Source organism: Euleptes europaea, chromosome 7 (assembly GCF_029931775.1).
Source record: "Euleptes europaea isolate rEulEur1 chromosome 7, rEulEur1.hap1, whole genome shotgun sequence".
In the NCBI taxonomy this organism is placed as follows: domain Eukaryota; kingdom Metazoa; phylum Chordata; class Lepidosauria; order Squamata; family Sphaerodactylidae; genus Euleptes; species Euleptes europaea.
In genome coordinates, this window is record NC_079318.1 from 49,250,443 (window position 1) to 49,272,935 (window position 22,493).

At 42.4% G+C, this 22,493-nt stretch overlaps 1 protein-coding gene across 1 annotated transcript in view; it reads right to left on the reverse strand.

Annotated features, from left to right (window-relative positions):
• RRP15 (ribosomal RNA processing 15 homolog) overlaps positions 1-22,145 on the reverse strand; it is a 280,684-nt gene extending 258,539 nt beyond the window's left edge. The window contains exon 1 of the mRNA XM_056852856.1: positions 22,139-22,145. The gene's annotated coding sequence lies outside the window, so the exon portion shown is untranslated. The remainder of the gene's footprint in view (positions 1-22,138) is intronic.
• Between the last annotated feature and the right edge of the window lie 348 nt (positions 22,146-22,493).

Here is a 22,493-nt window from a genome sequence, read left to right on the forward strand (position 1 = left end):
AAACAACTCCACTCCATCCTCTATATGGCAGCCCTTCAAACACTTGAAGATGACTATCATATCACCTCCCAGGTGTCTCCTCTCCAGGTGCCATGGTTCCATGGAAGCAGATTTTACTGAGCCATACATTGAATGGACACTTAGGTTCATAAAACATTTATCAGGATGTTGAAACCATCATCTTAGTAAATATGGCAAAAAATACTTATTTCATACTTTTAACTGTCCAAAAACATTGCATATTTTACCATTCTATCATTTTACATTTTTGAACAAGAATGTATGAATTTAGAATTCAAATTCACATTTTAGTGTGAAATTTGTTTCTCAGCATTTGAAATTCAAATAGCAATTCTTTGTTGTTTATGACAGGCTACAAATATGAAGCCTCGTAAGCTATCAGCTGTCAAACACTCATAACCATTGGATTTTTTTTCCTATTAAATACTGTTTGTTAGTGTAAATTATAGCATGTTATCTATAAAATGCTATAAGATGGAAAAATAATTACAGGGTACCTGTCAAATCTGGTCAAATGTTCGATATTATTGCATGCCAACCATCAGCTACAGTCAAATGTGATATATCAATAGTTTTTATGTAGGGAAACCTTGGTTATTTGGAGGATTGTCAGAAATTCCTCAATTAGAAGATTAGTAATGAACATAAGAATAGTCATGCTGGATCTGACTAATGATCCAACCTAGTCTAGCATTATATTTCACCTAGTGGCCCATCAGCTACTACAGGGAAGACCACAAGGAGGACCTGGAAACAGTAGCCCATACCCCAGGATCTGACCATCGTTCTGCCTCTGAGCTCATAGGTCCCATTCAGCCATCATGGCTAAGGGCCACCTCCCTCCCCCCATGCAGCCATTGCGATACTTTCAAAGGAGCCGGGGGAGGGGGCAAGAGACCATCCTGCCGTGCTGCTGGTTTTATCACGATTGGGCCCTTGCAGCATTTTAAAATCACTCACTCTAAGCTTAAAAATGATGGTAGCAGCGTCGTAGCATACTCCAGGACATCATCATGTCTATGTTTGGCCCTAATAGTCAACCATTAACCTTTCCTTCAAAAATATGTCCAAACTCCTTTTAGATACATCTATCGCCCCTTTCATTAGAAGTGTAGTTTGTTAGTGTACCTTAGGAGGCAATAAAGTTCTCTCTCTCTCTCTCTCTCTCTCTCTCTCTCTCTCTCTCTCTCTCTCTCTCTCTCTCTCTCTCTCTCTGGAAGAAATGTTATATATATATATATATATATATATATATATATATATCACACACACACACACACACAAAAGTTATATATAAATATATATACACACACAAACACACACACACACGTGGCGAGCTTTCCACCACAACACCCCCCCCAAAATGTTTGCAATGTTTCTCTATGGAGGAGGGAGCGACTTTGAGACCCCATAAAATTGGACCCCCAATCCAATCTTCACCAAACTTTGGGGTTCATGCAAGGACAGGCCCTTCAAGCTACACTAAAAATTTGGGGGCTCTACCTCCAAAAAAATCCCTATAGACTATAAGGGGCTTGAATTTTGTTTTGGAAATCCAAAAATAAGCCAAACACCAAAGATTGTGCCTATGCTGTTCCCAGCTTCATATCTGTCTTTACTGATTTTTTTTTGTACAATCCTACTGTATACCATAACACAAGATCTGCTTAACTGAAAGGCCTGAGTTTAGGAATCTCTGGAAGCCCAGCATCTCTTTAGTTCTGCCAGTATACTTCCAGCCCTGACACAAAGGCAAAAACTTGCAAAGTAAAGACAGATATGAAGCTGGGAACAGCATAGGCACAATCTGGGGAGATTGTTTGGCAAACACAGTAAAGCTCGGCAGTATTGTCCTAGATGACAGGCACAGATTCATGCTTTAGCCATGATGGCAAAAGCTATGGTTTAGATCACTGGTTCCCAACCAGGGGTCCGTGGACCCCCAGGGGTCCGCGAGAACTAAATTAAGGTCCGCGAAACAAAGTTATAAACCCATAATAAATTAATATTTCCAATTAAAAGTTCTCTATTATAAAAATATATATTCAAATATTATTCTAAGCTTAAAGTTTAACTAACAGTTATGATTAAAGTTTATTTTCAAATTCTCTGAATTTTTATTTTGAACCTTGGGGTCCCTGCACTGAACAAAAAAGTTCTAGTGATCCCTGGTCAAAAAAAGGTTGGGAACCACTGGTTTAGATTATACATCATTAAGGTAGATGTTAAGAGAAAGAGGAATGTCCAGTCAAGCTTAGCAAGAATGGGCTTTGAAGGGTCACTGTCTGCAGAAAGCATAGAAATGGTAATAGGCTGAATCCTACAACTCTCTCCAGCTATGCGAGGAGCCTTGCTCCAGGGGAAGGAGGTTTGCTTTATCAGAGCAAAGCTCTTCACCTAGCAGAAGAGAATCATAGGATCTGGTCCAATGTTTTCCACCAAATCTCCCCATTGCCCATTGTGACGGACTAAGGGTTAATATCTGTCAGTGACTGTAAGTGGGCAGAGCTGAAGGGAAGAGACTGTGAGTTGCTGGAAGAGAAAGGGTCTTTTACTCTGGGTTCTGGTGTGATAGGTTGTGCCTAGTGTGACTGGGGCAAAAACCTGAAGGGTGACAAAAGAGAGAGTTTGGGGAGAAAGGTCCCTACTCTAGTAACTGAGGGGAGGAATAGTCTCTGGGGAAGGAGGTATTCCTGGCCCAAGCATTGTGTGGAAATTACTTTAAGTGCTGTGAAGTAATTCCACAGAGAGATAAAGGAAAGGAGAAGGGAGAATCTCCACATTTCCTTGTTTTAGGCACCAGAGTGTACACATGAACCTCTGTATGCACGTTATGGGACTAAGCTACCTTAAAGTGTTGGAAATCTAAGTTAGATCAAATATCATCTGTGCTGTATGTGTTGCGCAACTCATTATATAGAAACTTTGTACCTTTCCTTAATACTAGTTTTCCCTCCCATACCTTTCCCTGTGAAATATAATAAAATTCTGTTATTTAATTGTTAAACTGAGTAAAGCCTCTGGTGTCTCAATTGTCTGAGGTAAAGTGAAGTAGCTGACTTGGGAAAGATCCCCCCACCCTTGTCACACCCATATACAGCAATGTCAGCCAGTGTCCTCATTTTAAAGTGATATGAATGGAGGGAGATGGCAGGTAACTAAACCCCACAAAAGTTCAGTGTAATCTTATTGTGCTGTCCCCCGTCCCCCCCCCTCCCATTCAGGATTTTGCTAATATTTTTCAGGCTTTGTGGAAGCAATCATATCCTCCTCATTATATTACTAGATCTGTGTGCAGCATTAATCATACATTACCACACTGGACACTGAACCCTCTGTTTTTTCTTAAATTTCAGGACTTTACAGCACCCTTCACTTGAAATCAGCACTTAGGTGGCCAAACCTTGCTGAGGTGCCTGTACATAATCAGGCACTACAGAATTTCAAGGGCATGTCGGAAATATTTCCTATGGAGAAGCAACTTTATTTATCCCCACAGGACTAGATAAAACCAGGAAGGGTAGAGAACACCTGCATTTCCTCTAGGACACCTGCTTACACAATGAATGCCACATCGCTAGCATAGCCACAGTCTGTCAGCCAAAAACAAAACAAAAAAATGCAGACTGCTAAGAAAATTAGTCAAAGAGATCACAGTGCAGGCAGCAGAACTTTGACTCTGGCAACGATCTCACCTGCACCTCAGATTTACAGTTGCAAAGCATTGCAGTGCTTGCTATTTTTGTAAAGGTCTGTTATATTTAATTGTTGTTTGTTTGGGTTCAATTTTTTATGTCCTCCTATGGCCTGCCTTGCCCTGACACTCAGATATAATTTATGGATAGGTTTTATTGCCATCATGAGTACTGGGACTATTTTGTGTGGTTTGGATCATCTTAGTGTCTTGATGTTGATTTTTTTTTTAATCCTTGGCCAATGTAAAATGGATTTTTACAACATCAGTGCAGCTACATGGATTCACATTGAAGGCACATCCAGACAGCAGACTTCTGTTCCACTGATCCAGCACTGTACACTGCTAAGCTAGAGGTATGGGATCCACATAAGAAGAGTGAGTCAAGCAGAGGGGAGCAAATGCATATGGACTCTTATTCACATGCATTGAAATATTACAGCTGCAAAGTATTGGTAGAATATTCTTTCCCTTGCAACTGCCTAGCCTGATATTAAAGGTTGTTGCATATGCTGGGAGTTGCAACTATTTTGTAACTACAACCAGATCCAGTATGAGATGGAACATTCTATATTAAACATTATTACTTTAAAAACTATTATGGGCCATATCTATATACTATTTTTCCAGCGTGGGCCTCATCTGCGGACATCTCAATCAGCAGATTGGGGCTACGCGTATCCAAAACAGATGTTTCTGCAAACTTTGGAGAGCCCTTAGGTAAATCCAGTCTTATGGAATCATTTGTTTATAAGAGGATCAACTTTTTCAGTGAATCTCTCTTTGATAGAGAAGGTAATTAAAATAGCAAATCAATGGCACCAGTCAACAAATAGATTTTCCAAAATTTATAACTCCACAAAGAACTATTGGTTTTGTGGCAAAGATAATGCTCCTTTTTTCATATGTGGTGGGAATATATGCAAGATGTAAAATGTAATAGTAGCAAGCATCCTGGCCGGTATAGAGTATATGATTTCTTTTACACCAGAATTATAATTTTTATACCTTGTTGTTTGCATCCCATCTTCTTTTCAAGAATTGGCCCGATATGCAATAACAACTACTCGTATTGTCTTTGACACTGGAAAGAAAAATCTCTTCCAAGTAAAAAAGAATCTAGAAAAGTTAAAAGATACTTTCTGTATGATGAAACTGACAACATTTAAAAGAAAGCCTTTAAATAATATTGATGTTTGGAGATAAATGGTGAATCAGATAGGCAACTAATTTTCATTTACATGTAATGCTCGAAGGCAGTGATTAAATTAACTATTCATATTCTGCTTGTCTCACAGAATTGTGAGTTAAAATACTGTATTGATAGCATACTTATGTCATTGAATTTTCTGTTGGACATATATCTGTGTGTAAAGAATAAAGAAAGTTCAAAAAATGTGAAGTGGCAATCTTCTATACATCTGTGGAGAATTTAACCTTGCTCTTAAACTACAAAACAGCCATTGATCTCACCAAACAGTAAGCAACCGCATTGCAGAAGAATTATTCAAAGAATAAGCAGGTGAATTTCAAGGAATTCAGAAAATCAAAGATGCAAAACTTAAATTACTCTATGACGGGAAATGTGAATTTAATAAAGATTCTCTAGAAATTTTTTGCAAGGGGGGGGGGGAATCTCAGCAGGCTCCATACAATGCTAGCTATTCAAACAGGAAAAGCACCAAGCATTGTAAGTGAGATTAGGAGTCTACTGAGACTAATTAACAGTATCTCAAAATCTTTGCAGAGGATTCCACATGCACAGAACCAAACAAGTACTTAACTAAACAAAATGAGGAGTACAAATGGGAAACTTTGCAAGGTAGAAAAGAAAAGTTAACTGGAACAGATGCAATGCCCACTGGTGCATTGACAGGAGGAACTGTGGCGGGGAGGCCTGGTGCACCAGCACCAGGTCTAGGTCACTTCCAGTTTAAACTGGAAGGCCATTTATGCAGGGGTATTTACTTCGCAGTCCCTACTTCGAGGCTTCCTTTGCATTATTCATGATTTTACCGACCTTCAGACGTGACTTCACTCTGGCCTCCTTCTTCCCCCACAGTTCTAGGATCCTGTTTTAGAACAAATTTAAATACTGCTTTGAGGCAAGAGCAACACAAATTCCCCCTATTTCCTTGCATAGCTCTTAACTTTGGGTTTCTCTCCCCATGCCCATTTTAGCTTCTCCCTCCCACGTGTCTGCCCCTCCCATCCAACCCATTCCCTCAAAGCAAAGCACAAAAGAGGGAGCTAAACCTTCATGAATTGTGCAGAAAGACACTGAAAAAGTCTGCAAAGGTTCGAGGGCAGGGTAGGAATACCCAGCAAAAGCACACCCAGTCCCTTTAAGAGCTGATCCGCCCCCTCCAAGTAAAGTGCAACAAGGCTGCATTTTCAAGGGAAGGGACTCAGATCTCCATGATTCACTGGGGATGCAAAATTAATCAGAAGGTACTCCTGGAATTTGGAAGGGGGCACCCTCATGCATATGATGCTTGAGAATTCAGAGCAGAGAACTGTGCAGCAAACCAAACACAAATTTCCCCTGCATAAATGACCGAAGTGTCACGGGATACTCTAGCATACCGCAAAAATAGTATGGTAGAACACACTGATGTCACCAAAAATATTCTCCCCCTAGCTTTTTAAAACCCCAGTCAGGCCTATTTACAGTTTCAGAACCTTATCAAGGGGAGAATGAGTTAAATTTGTTCGAGTGGACATTTCCATGAGTGGGTATGGTGGTTATTATGTGGGACAGTATCTTCTCAGCAACGAAACTCATGGAACACCCTCCAAAGAGAAGCTCATCCTGGCCCTTCCTGATTGGCCTTCAAATTAGGGGTATTACCAAGGTTTGCAGACACACCGTTTTCATTCAAAACCCCATGTTTCTGTCATGGTTCTCCATTTTTGGAATGAGACAGGAGAGGCTGTGGCTCAGTGACAGAGCATCTGCTTGTCATGCAGAAGGTGCCATGTTCAGTCCCTACCATCTCCAGTTAAAAGGATCAAATAGAAAGTGATACTTTTCTATGTCTCAGAGCCTGGAGAGCTGCTGCCAGTCACAGTATATATAAAAAACCTGCCTTTGAGAGACCAGCAATTCAACTCAGTGTTAGGCAACATCATGTGTTTAACAGCAGTCACCTTTTCCTCATCTACAGCAGGAAAATCCAATAGAATTATTACTATTTAAATTGATGCTTGGTTGTTGTTGTTGTTTTTGGTATTAATTGTGCATAGAAGTCATACAAATGGGTAAAAATGACATATAGTATATCAATATCTGGCAATTTTACACAAACATCGTGTAAAATTGCCATAAAAGAAACCAGCAAATTGGGAACACTAGCAGTAAAAACAGGAAAATGCAAAGGTTCAGAAGAACAACAAAATGAGACAAATACAACATATTCTTATATCCCAACTTCAGATTCCAGCTCATTTGGCATCTGAAATGCATCTCTGGCACAGCTTTGTTTCTTTGTTGCTTTGCTGCTGATTGTGGGTAATTTCAAGTTAAATAATATGGCTGTATTTCTGGTAAACTAGGAGGCTTATTGCACCCAGTCCAGGAAACGTGTGGAAAACACTTTAAAAGAGTTTGTCCTGGATGCAAATTCCAATTTCCCCCCGCACTCCTGCCCGTTCTAACGTCTCTGAAACGTCTGCTTTCAGAGCGCACCTCCAATAAAATAGCGCGCACACAAGAGAGAGGGGGGCGTGGAGGGAGCAACACGTCATGGTGATGTTGCTTGGGTTCCCCTCTACCTCCCCCCCTCGGCATTTTGGTATGCCTGCGTGGGATCGTCGTTGCAACGGGACGATAGGACAATGGGCTCCCGTTTTCACCTGACGCCTCTAGTTCTCGCACACACACAAACCTTTGTGCACACACAGAACTCTCAGATTGCATTGTAATCGACTAGTGAAACTAATGGGGAGGGGGGGAAGGTGCCCTAGAAGTTGGTGGTTGGGAAGACAGAGGGGTCTTGCAATCAATCGGGACCCAGAAGCAGAATAGGGAAAGTCCTTCTGCCTAGAGATTGGGGGGGGGTGCACTAGAAGTTATCATGGTTTAAATAAAGGGGGGCTTGCAAGTGTACACTTTTATTTCTCCAATTACCAGAGGCTGCCAGGAATGCTCGCTGTGGTGGTTTGGAGGTTAAGAAAGGGTTTTTTCCCCTCCAAAAACATGAAATTCCCGTTGAGGCTAGGTAGAGAGCAGACAATTCCCCAATGTGATGTGGGGGGGGGGGGGAATGCTTGGCAATACTATCCACCCACTCATGTTTAAGTGATGGTACAGTCCAAGCACAAACCAATCAAAAGGAGCGTGCACAGCTGAAATTGTCCCATCTGGGATCCTGTAGCCTGCTGTCTTCCACCCCCTCCCCTTCGTCTCAACGAACAAGCCTCCCTTTGACCCAACAATAGCAAAAGCAGATGGCGATAAAAAAATGGAGGACACAAGCAAATAAAAGAGGAGTAACCACAAGATTGACCAGGAGGGAAGGAGTCAGAGGCAGCTGGGAAAAGTGGGCGTGGGCAGAGGGAAGGGTCCTCAAAGCGTCTGAGAGTTATTGCACCCAAGGCTAGAACGTTATGGAAATGAGGTAAGTTTTTAAATCGTCATAAAATTGTTTTGGGGTATTGCAGGCTTTATATGCTTCCAAAATGGTTTCATGACCAAAACGGGAAAATGTGGTGCGGGGGGGGGGGAGGAATTTTCCATGTTATAAAGCGTTCAGAAACGTTCCCTGGACTGGGTGCGATAAGCCTTCAGATTTTACTATCTCTCATACAGCGTGTTTTGTTAGTGTATGCTGATCATAATTCTTGAACTGCTGTGGAGAATTTTGTTGTTCGGCAGTGAGACCTTACACACATTTTAATTAATAAATACAGTTAAAGCTCCAGCAGCAATATGCAGATGCGTAAAATATTTGACAAAATTCCTTGACAATGAAGGGAATCAAGTTAGCATTGTGAAGGAAGGAATATAAACAGAGTATGAGCTGCTATTGGTTGAGTCTGCTAGAATTGCCCCCTAATTTGTTATTAAATCAATGAGTAATTATTTTATTACACTTAGGATTTCTATGCTTTTCTGTAAATTAATTTATACAGTTCAGAGTTATAATTCTCTTAAGAAATAAACCATGATGATAGCTGCCTAGGTATACAAAATTAAAAGCCTTAAAGACAATGCAGTCAGGGAAAGTGATACCAATCCCCAGGAGAATTGTATGTAATTAGCTGTCACTTATGGGCTATTTTTTTCTCTCCCTGTATAAAAGTTATACATAATTTCTGTTTGCTAATACTGGAACTCTTTTAGGAAAGAAAGCGATGGGAGCAGTATGTTACATGAACACAAATTCTGTATGCCCAATTAATTAATCTAGTAGACTACCAATCTAGTAGTCCACCAACTGAAGAGTTGCCACTTAGTAATGACAGGGAACATCCCCATGATTCTCTTTAACTCCCATGCTTGCTCAATGGAATAGTGGGAGAAAAATGAGGGGACTAGCACCAGGAAATAACTTCCTGCATCAGAACAGGAAGTGATGTCATGACATTCTAAGAATTTCAAAAATCTCTGTAGTAAAACCATAGAAAATTTTGAAATTTCCAATCAATCAAGGAAGCCACAGCCCTCAGTTTGCAAGATCTGAGCAAGGCTGTTAATGATAAGACATTTTGGAAGTCATTCATTCATAGGGTCACCATAAGTCATAAGCAACTTGATGGCACTTAACACATAAACAGATGCAAAAATACTGAGAAAAAAATGTTAACAATAGACTTTGTTGAACCTGTGGGAACTTTTGGAATTTTGAGAACAGGTAGCAGGAACCACCACAAAATGACTGCTAAAGGAGGCACAGCAACTCACAAAATGGCTATCATGGGTAGGGTTGCCAGGTCCCTCTTTGCCACCGGCAGGAGATTTTTGGGGCGGAGCCTGAGGAGGGCGGGGTTTGGGGAGGGGAGGGACTTCAATGCCATAGTGTCCAATGGCCAAAGCAGCCATTTTTTCTCCAGGCAATCTGATCTCTATCGGCTGGAGATCAGTTGAATTAGCAGGAGATCTCCAGCTAGTACCTGGAGGTTGGCAACCCTAGGCCTGACATGGCATGGACTCCAAGCTGTGTTCTTTTTAGACATGGCAAAAGCAGGCACTGAAAAAAACACCAGTGGTCCAGGGATCCAAATGCCTTGTAAAAGTGCAAGGAAACCTTTGGGTTTTATGCAGCTCATAGGAGGCTCAATAAGACCCAGGAGGACCGAGCCATGGAATATTCTCCCCAGCTCTGTAAGGAGACCACTGACTATGCGTGGAAAGAGGAGAAGAGTATCAAGGGATGTTGCTTAACCCCACTGCCATTGAAAATGTGAGGCTCCCTTGTGAAGAGGACTAGGCAAGCAGGATGCAACTGAGATGGGGGCATACACATTGTGCAAATATTGTGTACACAAATACTTCCACAAATCACCAGAGTCTAAGCAAATGCCATTACCAAGATAAAGCACTTTTTAATCTGTAATAATTTTGCGCTAAGTGCTGTATAAATGCCCTTTGTTTCACTACTTAAACTGTCAACCAGACTAACAATGGGTGTTGAAGACCAGAGCCTGTCGTTAAGGGGGGAAGGAAAAAGAGAGAAATCAATACAATTTTTAATTAAGGGTGCTTCATGATGAGAGCTCTTAAACAAGGAATCCTTCTTGTCAGAACATCTAGCCTTTAAACCCTATTCCATATGTTGTCAGCTCAGAAGTGAATGGGCGAAAATGGAAGGGATTTGTAATGGGCTTCTTATTAAATCAGGAAGCGGATGGTCGGTGTGAGGGAAGAGTCTTGAGGAAGTTATACAATGCTCAGATCTCTCTCTCTGTTCAAGTGGGTTTGTCAGAGACAGGGTAAAATATGCAGGTATTGACCTTTCTTGAAATAACTGGGAAGATCTCTCCCTTGAAAGGCATTTTGAAAAGGTTTGATAGACTATAAACAGACATTCTTGTTAATAATATTTCACAATATAGATTTGTGTGTGTGTGTGTGCATGTGTGGAAAAGGAAAAGTTTCAACTCTTTTTTCTTATTCTTCTTGAATTATTTGTGTTATTGACTGCCTGGAACTATCTGTTTTGTCGCTTCCTCCGCAGTGATTTTTTTCTCCTTTTAAAAAAAAATTCTGACACAGGTTTGCCTTTAGCCTCTACAGAAGAACTTGGTGTATTACTAGCTGGCAATTTTTCTGCTCTGTTTTATTTTTCTAAAGGAATTGAATTGCTTTTCACAGAAGGCTTGTGTTTCTCCAGCAAGTAGCCCTTTCTTAAACAATTTAATGTGATGTATTTCTATTTATTAATTACAATTAACTTTTACTTCACTTTATTCAAAGGTTGGTTTTGCCAAAGGGCCTAAGAATCCAACACTCCTATTGATAAAGCTAACCAACAATAAATAAGCTAAACCTTCAAATAAAAATGCATAAAAACCACAGCATCATAATAAACGCACAGAATCATAAACTGGCAGCAAATAAATCCCAACAGCGAAAAGTTTTACATGTGAAAATCAAGAAAAAGAAAAGCTTTACATCCGATGAATAAGATCTTTGCACAATATTTTGTGTCATTCTGGTTGGTCTTAATAAAGGGGTATTAACTATATGGTTTGTTTTTTTGTTGGATTTTGTGTGAGCCAGTATCTTTTCTTGACTGAAATTTCAGTAGTGTAGGCATCAGAGGGACATCATGAAGAAATCTGACGAAGGAGCTTTGACTCTCAAAAGCTTATACCCTGAAAATATTGTTGGTCACTAAGGCACTACTGGACTCGAATCTAGCTCATCATGATGGTCCCTCTTCTCAACCGGTGGGAGATTTTGGGAGTGGAGCCTGAAAAGTGCGGGGTTTGGGGAGGGGAGGGACTTCAACGCCATAGAGTTCAATTGCTAAAGCTGCCATTTTTCTCCAGGTGATCTAATCTCTATCGGCTGGAGATCAGTTGAATTAGCAGGAGATCTCCTGCTACTACCTGGCAGTTGGCAACCCTAAAACTACCCTGCTTTTGAATTGCTTTGGAATTTCAATTGGTCCAAAATGTAGGGAGTGGGCCAGGTCAGGGGTTGATTACAGGGGTTGTATCACCCTGTGCTGAAAGATCTGCACTTGTTAGTAGGGCTGCCAGCTCCGAATTGGAAAATATCTGGATATTTTGGGGGTAGAGCCTGAGGAAGGCAGGGTTTGGGAAGGGGAGGGACTTCAGTGGGGTATAATGCTATAGAGTAGGGCTGTTGATTCGGTTTGGCCCGAACTGAAAATCAGCCGAATTTCCCTTGATTTGGTGGTTTTTAGTTCGGGACGAACCGAACTCAAAAATGGTGGGCAACCGGGGGGGCCGAATTCAGCGAGTTCGGGAGTTCACGAATAAATCCGGCAAATTCGGGGCCGTCAGTAAGCAGCATAAACTTCAGTAAGCAGCATTCTCCTCCCCCGGCCAATCGGTGGCCAAGCTGGGTCTTCTTCTGGCCAATCAGTCAGGATTGAGTACTGGAGGAATCAGCTGATGTGCGGCCCAGCCGTGGAAAGAGAGAGAGAGAGGGAAATCCTCATGTGTGTGTGAGGGGGTGCTTGTGCACATTTGTTCCTTTCCGTGGCTGCAGGGGGTGCATTTTTGGGGGTACAGATCCCAAACTTTCAGGGGATATTCAGACAAGTTTTTTTAAGAGACCACCCAAGTTTTGTAAACATTGGGTCGGGGTCCCGAGATATGGGCTCCCCCCTTTTTCTTTCCATGGCTGCAGGAGGCGCATTTTTGGGTGTGCCGACCCCAAACTTTCAGCGGAGCATCAGACAAGGCTTCTTAAGATACCCCCCAAGTTTTGTAAACATTGGGTCAGGGGGTCCCGAGATATGGGCTCCGCCCCTTTTTCCTCTCCCCCTTTTCCATTTCCATGGCTGCAGGGGGCGCTTTTTTGAGGGTGCAGCCCCCAAACTTTTATCATAGCTTCAGACAATCCTTCTTAAGAGACCACCCAAGTTTTGTAAAGATGGGTTCAGTGGGGGAAGAAATATCGGCTCCCCCCCTTTTCTCTTTCCGTGGCTGCAGGGGGCGCATTTTTGGGTGTGCCGACCCCAAACTTTCAGCGGAGCTTCAGACAAGGCTTTTTAAGAGACCACCCAAGTTTTGTAAACATTGGGTCAGGGCCCCCCGAGATATGGGCTTTCCCCTTTTCCCTATTGGGATGAATGGATCACCCTCGAGAGATGCATACATATGGATCTCATATTGGATACAAATGGAATCATATTGGATTACCCAGCCTCCCAGCCCTTCCTGGTGGAACAGAAGACAGCCACAGTAAGACTGCTTTGGGGGCTTTAATCTATAATTTTTCTTTTCTGTGTGTGTGGGGGGGGGAAAGCAGAGTCTGTGTGTGTGTGGGGAGGGAGCAGTTTCTGTGGTTGGGGGGGGGAAGCCAAAAGGGGCTTTTGCCGGTTCTGCCTGGGGTGTGTGTTCCCCCTCCAGTCTCTCTCTCCCTGGTTTGAGGGGGGGCTTCATTTTTATGTCTTCAGGTTTTCCCTCATTCATAAGATCAGTTAGGTTATTTTGATGCTTGCTCAAAACTGGTTTTCAAATGGTGACTTAAAGAATGCATCTGCCTGGTCCCAAGTCCAATGCAAAAGGAGAAATTCCACCCCCTCCTGCTCATTATGCATAGCTAGCTGCCTCTGTCCCTTTCCATGGTTTGCAAACTCCCAGGTGTCAGGTGTTGCTTTGCACTGTTGCAAAGGTGTTGCATTGCGTGCTTGTGTTGCTTTGCAATTGTATTGTTTTGCAAAATTCTTCACACCTGCCCCGCCCTTTGCATGTTTGCAAAGGTGTTGCTTTGCAGTTGTGTTGCTTTGCAAAGTTCTTAGCACCTGCCCCTCCCTTGCTCTCATCAGCTGTTTGTCGGGGCTGGCAGCTTTGTGCGTGGGCGGCAAGCTCTGCTCAGAGATACACATTAAGGGTGGGGGGACCTCTTTCGGGGCCCATATCTCAGCCCCCCCTGACGCAATCTTTACAAAACTTGGGGGGTCTGGCAAGAAGGGTCCTTTGAAGCTCCTCTGAAAGTTTGGGACCTCTACCCCCAAAAATGCCCCCCCAGAGCCGCGGAAAGGCGCGGTTGTGTTTTTAATGGCTTTATCCCGCCGAATTTTTTTCCCGAACTTTGAATTCCCGCCGAATTACACAGACCCGAAGTGGGGGAGTTCAGATTTTGGCATATCCCGAATCTAAACGGGCCGAATTCAGCTGAATCCGAACTATACCGAATTTTTTAAAATTCAACAGCCCTACTATAGAGTCCACCTTCCAAAGAGCCATTTTGTCCAGGTGAACTGATCTCTGTCTCCTGGAGATCAGTTGTAATTGTGGGAGATCTCCATTCACCACCTGGAAGCTGGCAACTCTAATTGTTAGTCATCTGTTTCCAGGCACAATTCAAGGCGCTAGTTCATTCCTTTAAGGCCCTAAATGGCTTGCAGCCAGGGTACTTGAAGGACCATCTCCTCCTGTACTTTCCATCTTAGCAGTTAAGACTGGCATCTCAACCCCTGCTCTCTGTGCCCCCAAGTTCAGAGGCAAGGTGGGTGGATACTACAGGCAGGGCATTTCCTTCACTAGCACCTTGCCTTTGGAACACTTTCCCCTTTGAGGCTCATCTGGTGCCTACTTTACTGTCTATTAATGCCAGGCCAAAACACGTCTTTTACACAGGCTTTTAATTAGGAATTCTGTCTTACTAGTTTTTTTAAATGATCTGTTTCTAGTCTGAAGTTATTTTCATTGACAGTTTTATGCTGTTTGTGTCCCATCACTTGTTTTAATGACCTGTTGTTTTATATTGTTATTTTAATTGTAAGCTGCCTCGCGCAGGATTCTGTATAGGCGGCATAGAAATAGCCTAAATAAATTAATAAATACAGAGGGCACCAAGGAGAACAGAACCACTAGGTAAAATGTTGACTTGAAATTAACTCATTTAAAGCAGTTGTGCCTGATGGCTAGTGTTTAGTGGTTTTAAGTCCTCAAGGCAATGTGTTCTGCTTCATAGTGCTCTGCTTCATGCAAGGCTCCAAAAATGCATTTAGTGGTCCAGTGGTTAGGAGCAGTGGACTCTAATCTGGTGAACTGGGTATGTTTCCCCACTCCTCCACATGAAGCCTACTGGGTGACCTTGGGTTAGTCACAGTTCTCTCAGAACTCTCTCAGCCCCACTTACCTCATAAGGTGTCTGCTAGTGTTGCCAGGTCCCTCTTTGCCACCAGCGGGAAGTTTTTGGGGCAGAGCCTGAGGAGGGTGGGGTTTGAGGAGGGACTTCTATGCCATAGAGTTCAATTGCCAAAGCAGCCATTTAGGGGAACTGATCTCTATTGGCTGTTGTAATAGCAGGAGATCTCCAGCTAGTACCTGGAGGTTGGCAACCCTAGTGTCTGCTGTGGAGCGGGGAAGGGAAGGCAATTGTAAGCTGCTTTGACACTCCCTAAAAGTAGAGAAAAGTGGGCTATAAAAACCAAATCTTCCTCTTATTCTTCATAGCCAGTACAATTGTTCTGTTACTTAATGATCTCATACATGACCCTGACAGTCAACCTTAGGACTAGTCCCAGTAGCAGCTGTAGTCTCAGATTCTGCTTGACTGCCTTTCCCTTGTCAAAGGTGCCTTTCCATAGACACATTCTACATGTGACAAAGTCATGGGGTGATGTGTTGGAATTTGTATCTGTTGTGGCCCATGTATACTTTTAAGGCATGGGAAATAGTTGCTTGATGGTTTCTGTATGGCTGGAGTAATGACTGACCACAAGAGAAAAAACAAATTGTCCAAGACCACCCATAATAGAACGATCCAGGCCACTGTAGTCCAGATTAAAAAATAATAAAGTGTTGCCATTTTTTTTAAAGACCTGTGGGTGAAGCTTGGTTACTGCTTTGAATTGAAATATGAAGTAAATAATGGTTAGCTATAGCAAATGTATCCTTCATCAACATTTATGCTTTTTCTGCCACCAATGAGACAAGGAATAGCATCATTTCTGGGGAGATTTTGCCTTTTGATCTCCTCTCTGATCTAATGTAATTGTCCACTGGCAAAAGCGCTGTGAGGTGCAGAATAAAGTAATGAAGCTAATCTGATTTTCCACCCCACAACCTCAGGATCCGTGTGCCCTTTTTGTATTAGATTTCTAATTAGATTCACTGTCTGCATTCCAGCAACCAGGCTGAGAGTGTAGGGAGGTGTTAGCATTTCACAAAGGGGATTGCCTCCATTTACATTCCTTCCTTAATGGATACAAGCCTGCATGCCCTTGAATGATGAGGCATCCCTCTCCCTTTCCAAAAGCCAGCCTTGGACAGGATAGAACATCTTCATTTTGTGGAAACTGCATGGTAAAACTGGACTTGGTGCTCTGGAGACATAGAATCATAGAGTTGGAAGGGACCACCAGGGTCATCAAGTCCAACCCCCTGCACAATGCAGGAAATTCACAACTACCTCCCCCCCACACCTAGTGACCAGAAGATGGCCAAGATGCCCTCCCTCTCATCATCTGCCTAAGGTCACAGAATCATCACTGCTGACAGATGGCCATCTAACCTCCTCTTAAAAACCTCCAGGGAAGAAGAGCTTACCACCTCCTGAGGAAGCCTGTTCCACTGAGGAACTGCTCTAACTGTTAGAAAATTCTTCCTAATGTCTAGACGGAAATTCTTTTGATTTAATTTCAACCCGTTGGTTCTGGTCCGACCTTCTTGGGCAACAGAAAACAACTCGGCACCATCCTCAATATGACAGGCCCTCAAGTACTTGAACATGGTTATCAATCATATCCCCTCTCGGTCTTCTCCTCTTGAAGGAGCAAACAAACCAACACAGGTGCCATGACACTGAACTGGTAATGGCATGGCCATTGGCCTGTCATTACACTGACTAGCCTAGAGGACCGCTGGCCTGAGTGTGGCTTGATAATGCAAGGCTTCTGATTTCATGGCAAATTATGGCTTGTCATTATGTCCAAACAACAAACTATGGTTTGCTCTCTCCCCTCTGAACCATGGCTCAATCCTGGTTTGGAAATTTTATTTAGATGGAAGACAGCAAGTCACAATTTGTGGTTTGCAAGAGACAAAAAAAATGCCTATGGTTTCTTGCAACAGTAGAAATATTTAATACCTGATGTATTAAAGGGAAGTGGCATCAACAATGAGAATTCTTTATGCTTGTTCACATAACCATAAATCATGGTTTGTTATTACATCTGAACCACATCAATCTTTAAAGTAGGCCACGTCACTCTTTCCGAAATAGGAAAGGAGTACTTCATCCTCAGTTAGAGGTCTTCTGTGAATAGTTTTAAAAACCAGTTACATATCTAGTACATAGGGTTGCCAACCTCCAGATGGTGGCTGGAGATCTCCTGCTATTACAACTGATCTCCAGCCGATAGAGATTAGTTCACCAGGAGAAAACAGCCACTTTGGTAATTGGACTCTATGGTATTGAAGTCCCTCCCCTCACCAAACCTCACCCTCCTCAGGCTCTGCCCCCAAAATCTCCAGGTATTTCCCAACCCAGAGTTGGTAACCCTACTAGTACATTTCCCCCCACCATTTCTTGAAGGAGCTCAGAGCTACATAACATTGGTCTACCCTCCTCATTTTGTCCCTACAATAACTCTAGATAGGTTAGGCTGAGAAAATGTGACTGGCCCAAGGTCACCCAGCAAGCTTAATTGGGCAATGTGGAGATTTGAACTCGGGTCTCCCACATCCTTGTCTGCCACTCTATCCATTACACCACACTGGCTTTCCTAAACCCAATCCCCAAATCAGAAATGCAAATCAAGAGATAAGATCTAGTTCTAACAAACAATGTGTAGTTTAGCTGAACCCTTACATGGAATCAAGGAGTGGAATCAAGGAGAGCAATTTACACAATATACAAAGAATTTTTGGAACTCAATGCTAGTTTAATGCATAGCAGATCTACTGAGAAACTAAAACAGAAAAAAAACCCCACATAATTAGTTCCCTGTATAGCAGGCCAGCACACTTTGACCCACTGGAACAAATTCAGCCCACCAGTAGTGTGGCTACCCAGTCCCAGGCAGTCAACAAATCACAGGGAAGGTTATTGAGCACCTGGTAGGACACCATATGTGGCTGGGTGTGGGACTGGCTTCCTGGGTCAAAAATGTGGCTCATGTTGTCCACTATCAAAAGTTGGATCCTGAGTTCTAAGCCAAGAAAGCTGATTTATGGATTTTATTCCTGTACAAGCAAAGAGGGAGAAGACTTAAAACCTCAGCAATATGCCATTGAGTTCAAATAAGCAGGTAATGGCCTTAAATGACAGCATTTAAAAGGGTGTGCTGAGTTGAGAAGATACAAACAAGTGCTGAAGGGATTATTTTATAATTTTACTTAACTAAGGGCTTGGAGAGCCACTTAGCGGTTTCATCTGTGTTCTCCATGGACAGAGGTCCTATCAGAGAAGCAACATAAATAATTCACTACAAGAGGGCCCCAGAACTAGGCAAAGAGGCTGAAGAAAAGGGTGTTCCCTTGCAGGTCAAGGTTGAAAGCATTGATAAAGCAGCATGAAAGAGATCACATCAGACTATGTGTAGATATCCTGGTTTTGTCTGGCCTGGGTAGTTTTAGTACAACCGCCCCATTAAAAATTGCAACATTATTTACAAGACATATTTTTTCCCCTCAGTGAAGTTGACTGATGAATGTTTGGAACGGATGACGGAAGGGCATCATTTTTTATAAGGCACCTCTGATTCTGTTAGAAAAGGCCAAATGACGCCAGTCAGATAACGGCCATGTATTCTGTTCACAGGGGTGTCCTGTCAGAGGTGTAAGGCATTACAACTTAGTCTGAATACAAAAAACACCTCATTACTTCCCTGGATAGGAAACGCTGCTAGTTACCGGCAGTAAGTGTGACTTCAGGAGTACAGTTCATGGGGAGTAGATGCCATCTGGCTGTCATTATGTGGCTGATTGGGTCTTTCTGTGATTGACTGGTGGTTGATTGACAGGTATTCAAGAAAGGATAGCGATGGGCTGTGTGTGTGTAAGATATAAATGGGAGCCTTTTGTTTCATTCCTGCTGCATGTGCTGGTTCAATCTCCTACAGATATCTGTTTCGGGGGGGGGGGTTTTACCCTTCCCCTCCTTTCCCCCCATGCCCTGTGAGCTGTAGCCTAGAGGGGAAGCAGGAAGAAAGATTGGGGAAGAAGGATAGCCAAGAAAAATGTAAAGAAAATAAAGAGGTATGGCTCAAATTTAGGAACTGCTATGTTGCTATGCAGATGACAAACAGCTGCTCAGTGAAGACAGTTATCATGAAAAGAGGGGACATAGCAGGTTTCTTAATAAGATTATGGTAAAAGAAACAACTACCAGAAGCAGTGCAAAATCACACTGATGACGAAGACACTGAAAGGAGAAAACATGCATTGTGCTAAACTATTATTTTAATAAAATGTTTAGTTAAAAATAAAAGAACTCAATTAGCTAACCATCAGAGGTTTACAAATGTATTTGTCTGCAATTTTATACACCAGGAGTCAATAGGACTACTGCTTCTTTAAATTAAAAAAAGATGGTCTCCAAGCAGTTTATGAAGTGATAGATCATATATAAATAGGTTGTTTGCTCTCAGTACAGATGCCATTATTACTAACTACTTTCAGGCTCTTTGAGAGCTAAATAATTTCGTAATGCATCATTGAACATTTAGTTGCTTCGATAGCAGATGGTTTCAGGGGTCCATCTGCTCACAGCAATGTTCTCAACAAGCCCCCTTCACCTTCACCAAAAGGTTCGGAAGCATCAGAATATTCATTCTTTACCACAGGTGCCTTTCTTGGAACCTGCCATATGCAAAGAGTAGGTGTCAGCCTTCGAGGCAAGAAGAGGTTGCAAAATCCACTGCATTTCATAAGAGTTGAGTTCACACACGCATCGCTTATCCTAATTGTATCTACTTGGAAATGCCCCATTTATTTACTGGGGGGAAAGGCGCTGGTAAAGCGTTCTTTGGATTAAAATGTTAGGTTGAAAGTGGAAGCATATGTTTCAGAGACACGGGGCTGTCAGCAAAAGAAGCACCCTCACACTGACTTCTTCCAGTAACATAACATCATCATATTGTATGATAGCAATAGCCAATGATGTCAAACTGGGACAAGGAAATGCACAACATTATGGCATCACAATACAGGAAGGTGGGGAAGGGGATCTTGGCACAAAGATGCATTTCAGCAGCAGCTCTGAGTGTCACATAGGGTTGCCAACCTCCAGGTACTAGCTGGAGATCTCCTGCTGTTACAACTGATCTCCAGCCAATAGAGATCATTTCCCCTGGAGAAAATGGCCGCTTTGGCAATTGGACTCTATGGCATTGAAGTCCCTCCCCTCCCCAAACCCTCCCCTCCTCAGGCTTTGCCCCAAAAACTTCCCGCCAGTGGCGAAGAGGGACCTTGCAACCCTAGGGTCCCATGATGTCATTTTGTCCTAAAATCCTAAACCAAATGACATCAAACTGTCAACAGAATCCATAATGCTTCAGACTGCAGGTGGATGATTGCCTCCTTGAATGGTTTCCTATGGAAAATGGTTCTCATTCTACATATTAGAAAACAACATGTTAGGGAGAAGAAGGCATTGCTAGATCCTTCTCTAATGTGGCCATTTTCTATATGCAGGGAAATTTGTTCCTCTGGGAGACTATTCAATCATGCAGTCCACCCACCCCAAATTGCAACTAGAAATGAAAGAGTTCAAACAAGATTTACCCCTTGATTCTGCTGACTGCATAACCGGTCCTTGCCAGGATAATTTAGATCTGCTTTTGAATTAAAAACAAAAAAATGTACTTTAATTGGCTTGTTAAAAATCCAAATGCCATGTTGCAGATGTGATGTTCCCTTAAGGTAACTATAATTTTCCATTTTATATTGGGAACTTCCAGATGCACCAAGTACTGTGTATTGACTGTTTAGCTTAGTACACAGCAGGTGGATCTTCAGAGGGAACTGATCTACTGTAAAGCTGCAGGAAGTCATATTAGCACATTTCCACAAACAACAGTGGTGTGATTATTAGGATCAATCTAAATATTACTAATTAGTGAACATGCACATTAGTGAACTCTCTAGAATTCTTCATCAGCTTGAATGTGTAGTAAAAAGGAGGGGGATGTTCTATGCAGTGATAGAAAAGCCCCAAGTGTGCATTCTGTGGCAAACTTAAAATGTATAATAGGAGATGTTGCAAACAATTAGATTAGATTGTGCTGGGTGCAAAAGAGATTTCATGTTGCCTCAAAGACTGCTGTGACAAACAAGCAAAAAATAGCAACTCTGAAAATACAAAAACCAGCAGTTAATTGAATCTAGGGTTACCTAGATCTAGGGTTATCCTTACTCCTGTCTTTCATTTCCCACTGCCACTCAGAGCAGTTGAGCTGTTGGTGTGACATTACTTCCAAGGATAAATTTGGCAGTGATGTCATGCATCTCTAGGAACCACTCTCTAGTAAAAACCAAGTAGTTCCGTCAGTCCTCTCTAGGAATTGCCAAAAACTCTGTGGTTTTACCACAAAGTTTCCAGTGATTCCTAGAGAGGAGTAACAGCCCTTCTGGACTTTTCCCAGAAGTGACATCACACCATCGCCAACAGCAGTCCCTCCCTCTTGTACGTATTGCACCCAGTCTCCCACTAGTTGCCAGGAAGGACAACTTACTGAATCTCTTGCCATTGCTAGTGGGAACACATAGTATATAATCACACAGAAAAGAATGCACATAGATCAGGGCGGAGCTTGTCACTCCCACTCCCACCCTGAGATGGAATCATTGTACATGCTTAAGAATGCCTGAAAGGGGCTCTTGTGGCTGGTCCCTGCACATAGCAGCTCACTGTGTGAAGACAGCTGTCATATGGTGCATGGCTGCTGCACAGCAACCACCCATTAACTGTTATACAACCTGAAAGAAACTAGACAATCAGGAACACAACAGATGTATGAAGTGCAGAATAAAGATTAAGACACAGAATGACCACACCAATTACTACCTCTAAGGTGAGTGAGACATAAAAGGAGGGGGGGTCCACAGATTTTACTCGTTGAACTCTATAAACACATTTTTTCTGTTGATTGATGAGAGATGTGTCACTTCAACAGCCATTTGTCAGCTTGCTAATATAACAACACCAGTGTCGCTCCACCTCACAGCAAAGCGGAGGGAACTCGACAGAAGGTGACTGTTCCTCCAGCCTGGCACAAATGCTGATTATGCATTCAAGAAAGGACATAGCAGTCACATCTTTTATTATAGTTCTTTGTCTTCCTCTACAGGAGATATACACAGAATGGCTCTGCACATTATTAAAAAAAAAAAAAGTAGGAGAACAAGTAACTTGGGCATTCAGTTTTCATGCTTCACTGTAATATCCCATGGGGAGAAGTGTGTGCTGCCTCTATATCTTATATATACTTGTCTCTCTATACAGAAGACATACAATAGCTCCCACCCCCCTTTAGACCTAGAAGGGTAACACACAGATACACTGGGAAGGTGAGTTATCTTAAAAACCCAAATTAACTGGAAATTTTGAGTATCCTTGTGATATAAAGATGACATTCGAAAAGAACATGTAATTCCATTCTGTTGGCCATTTTGTGATGATAAC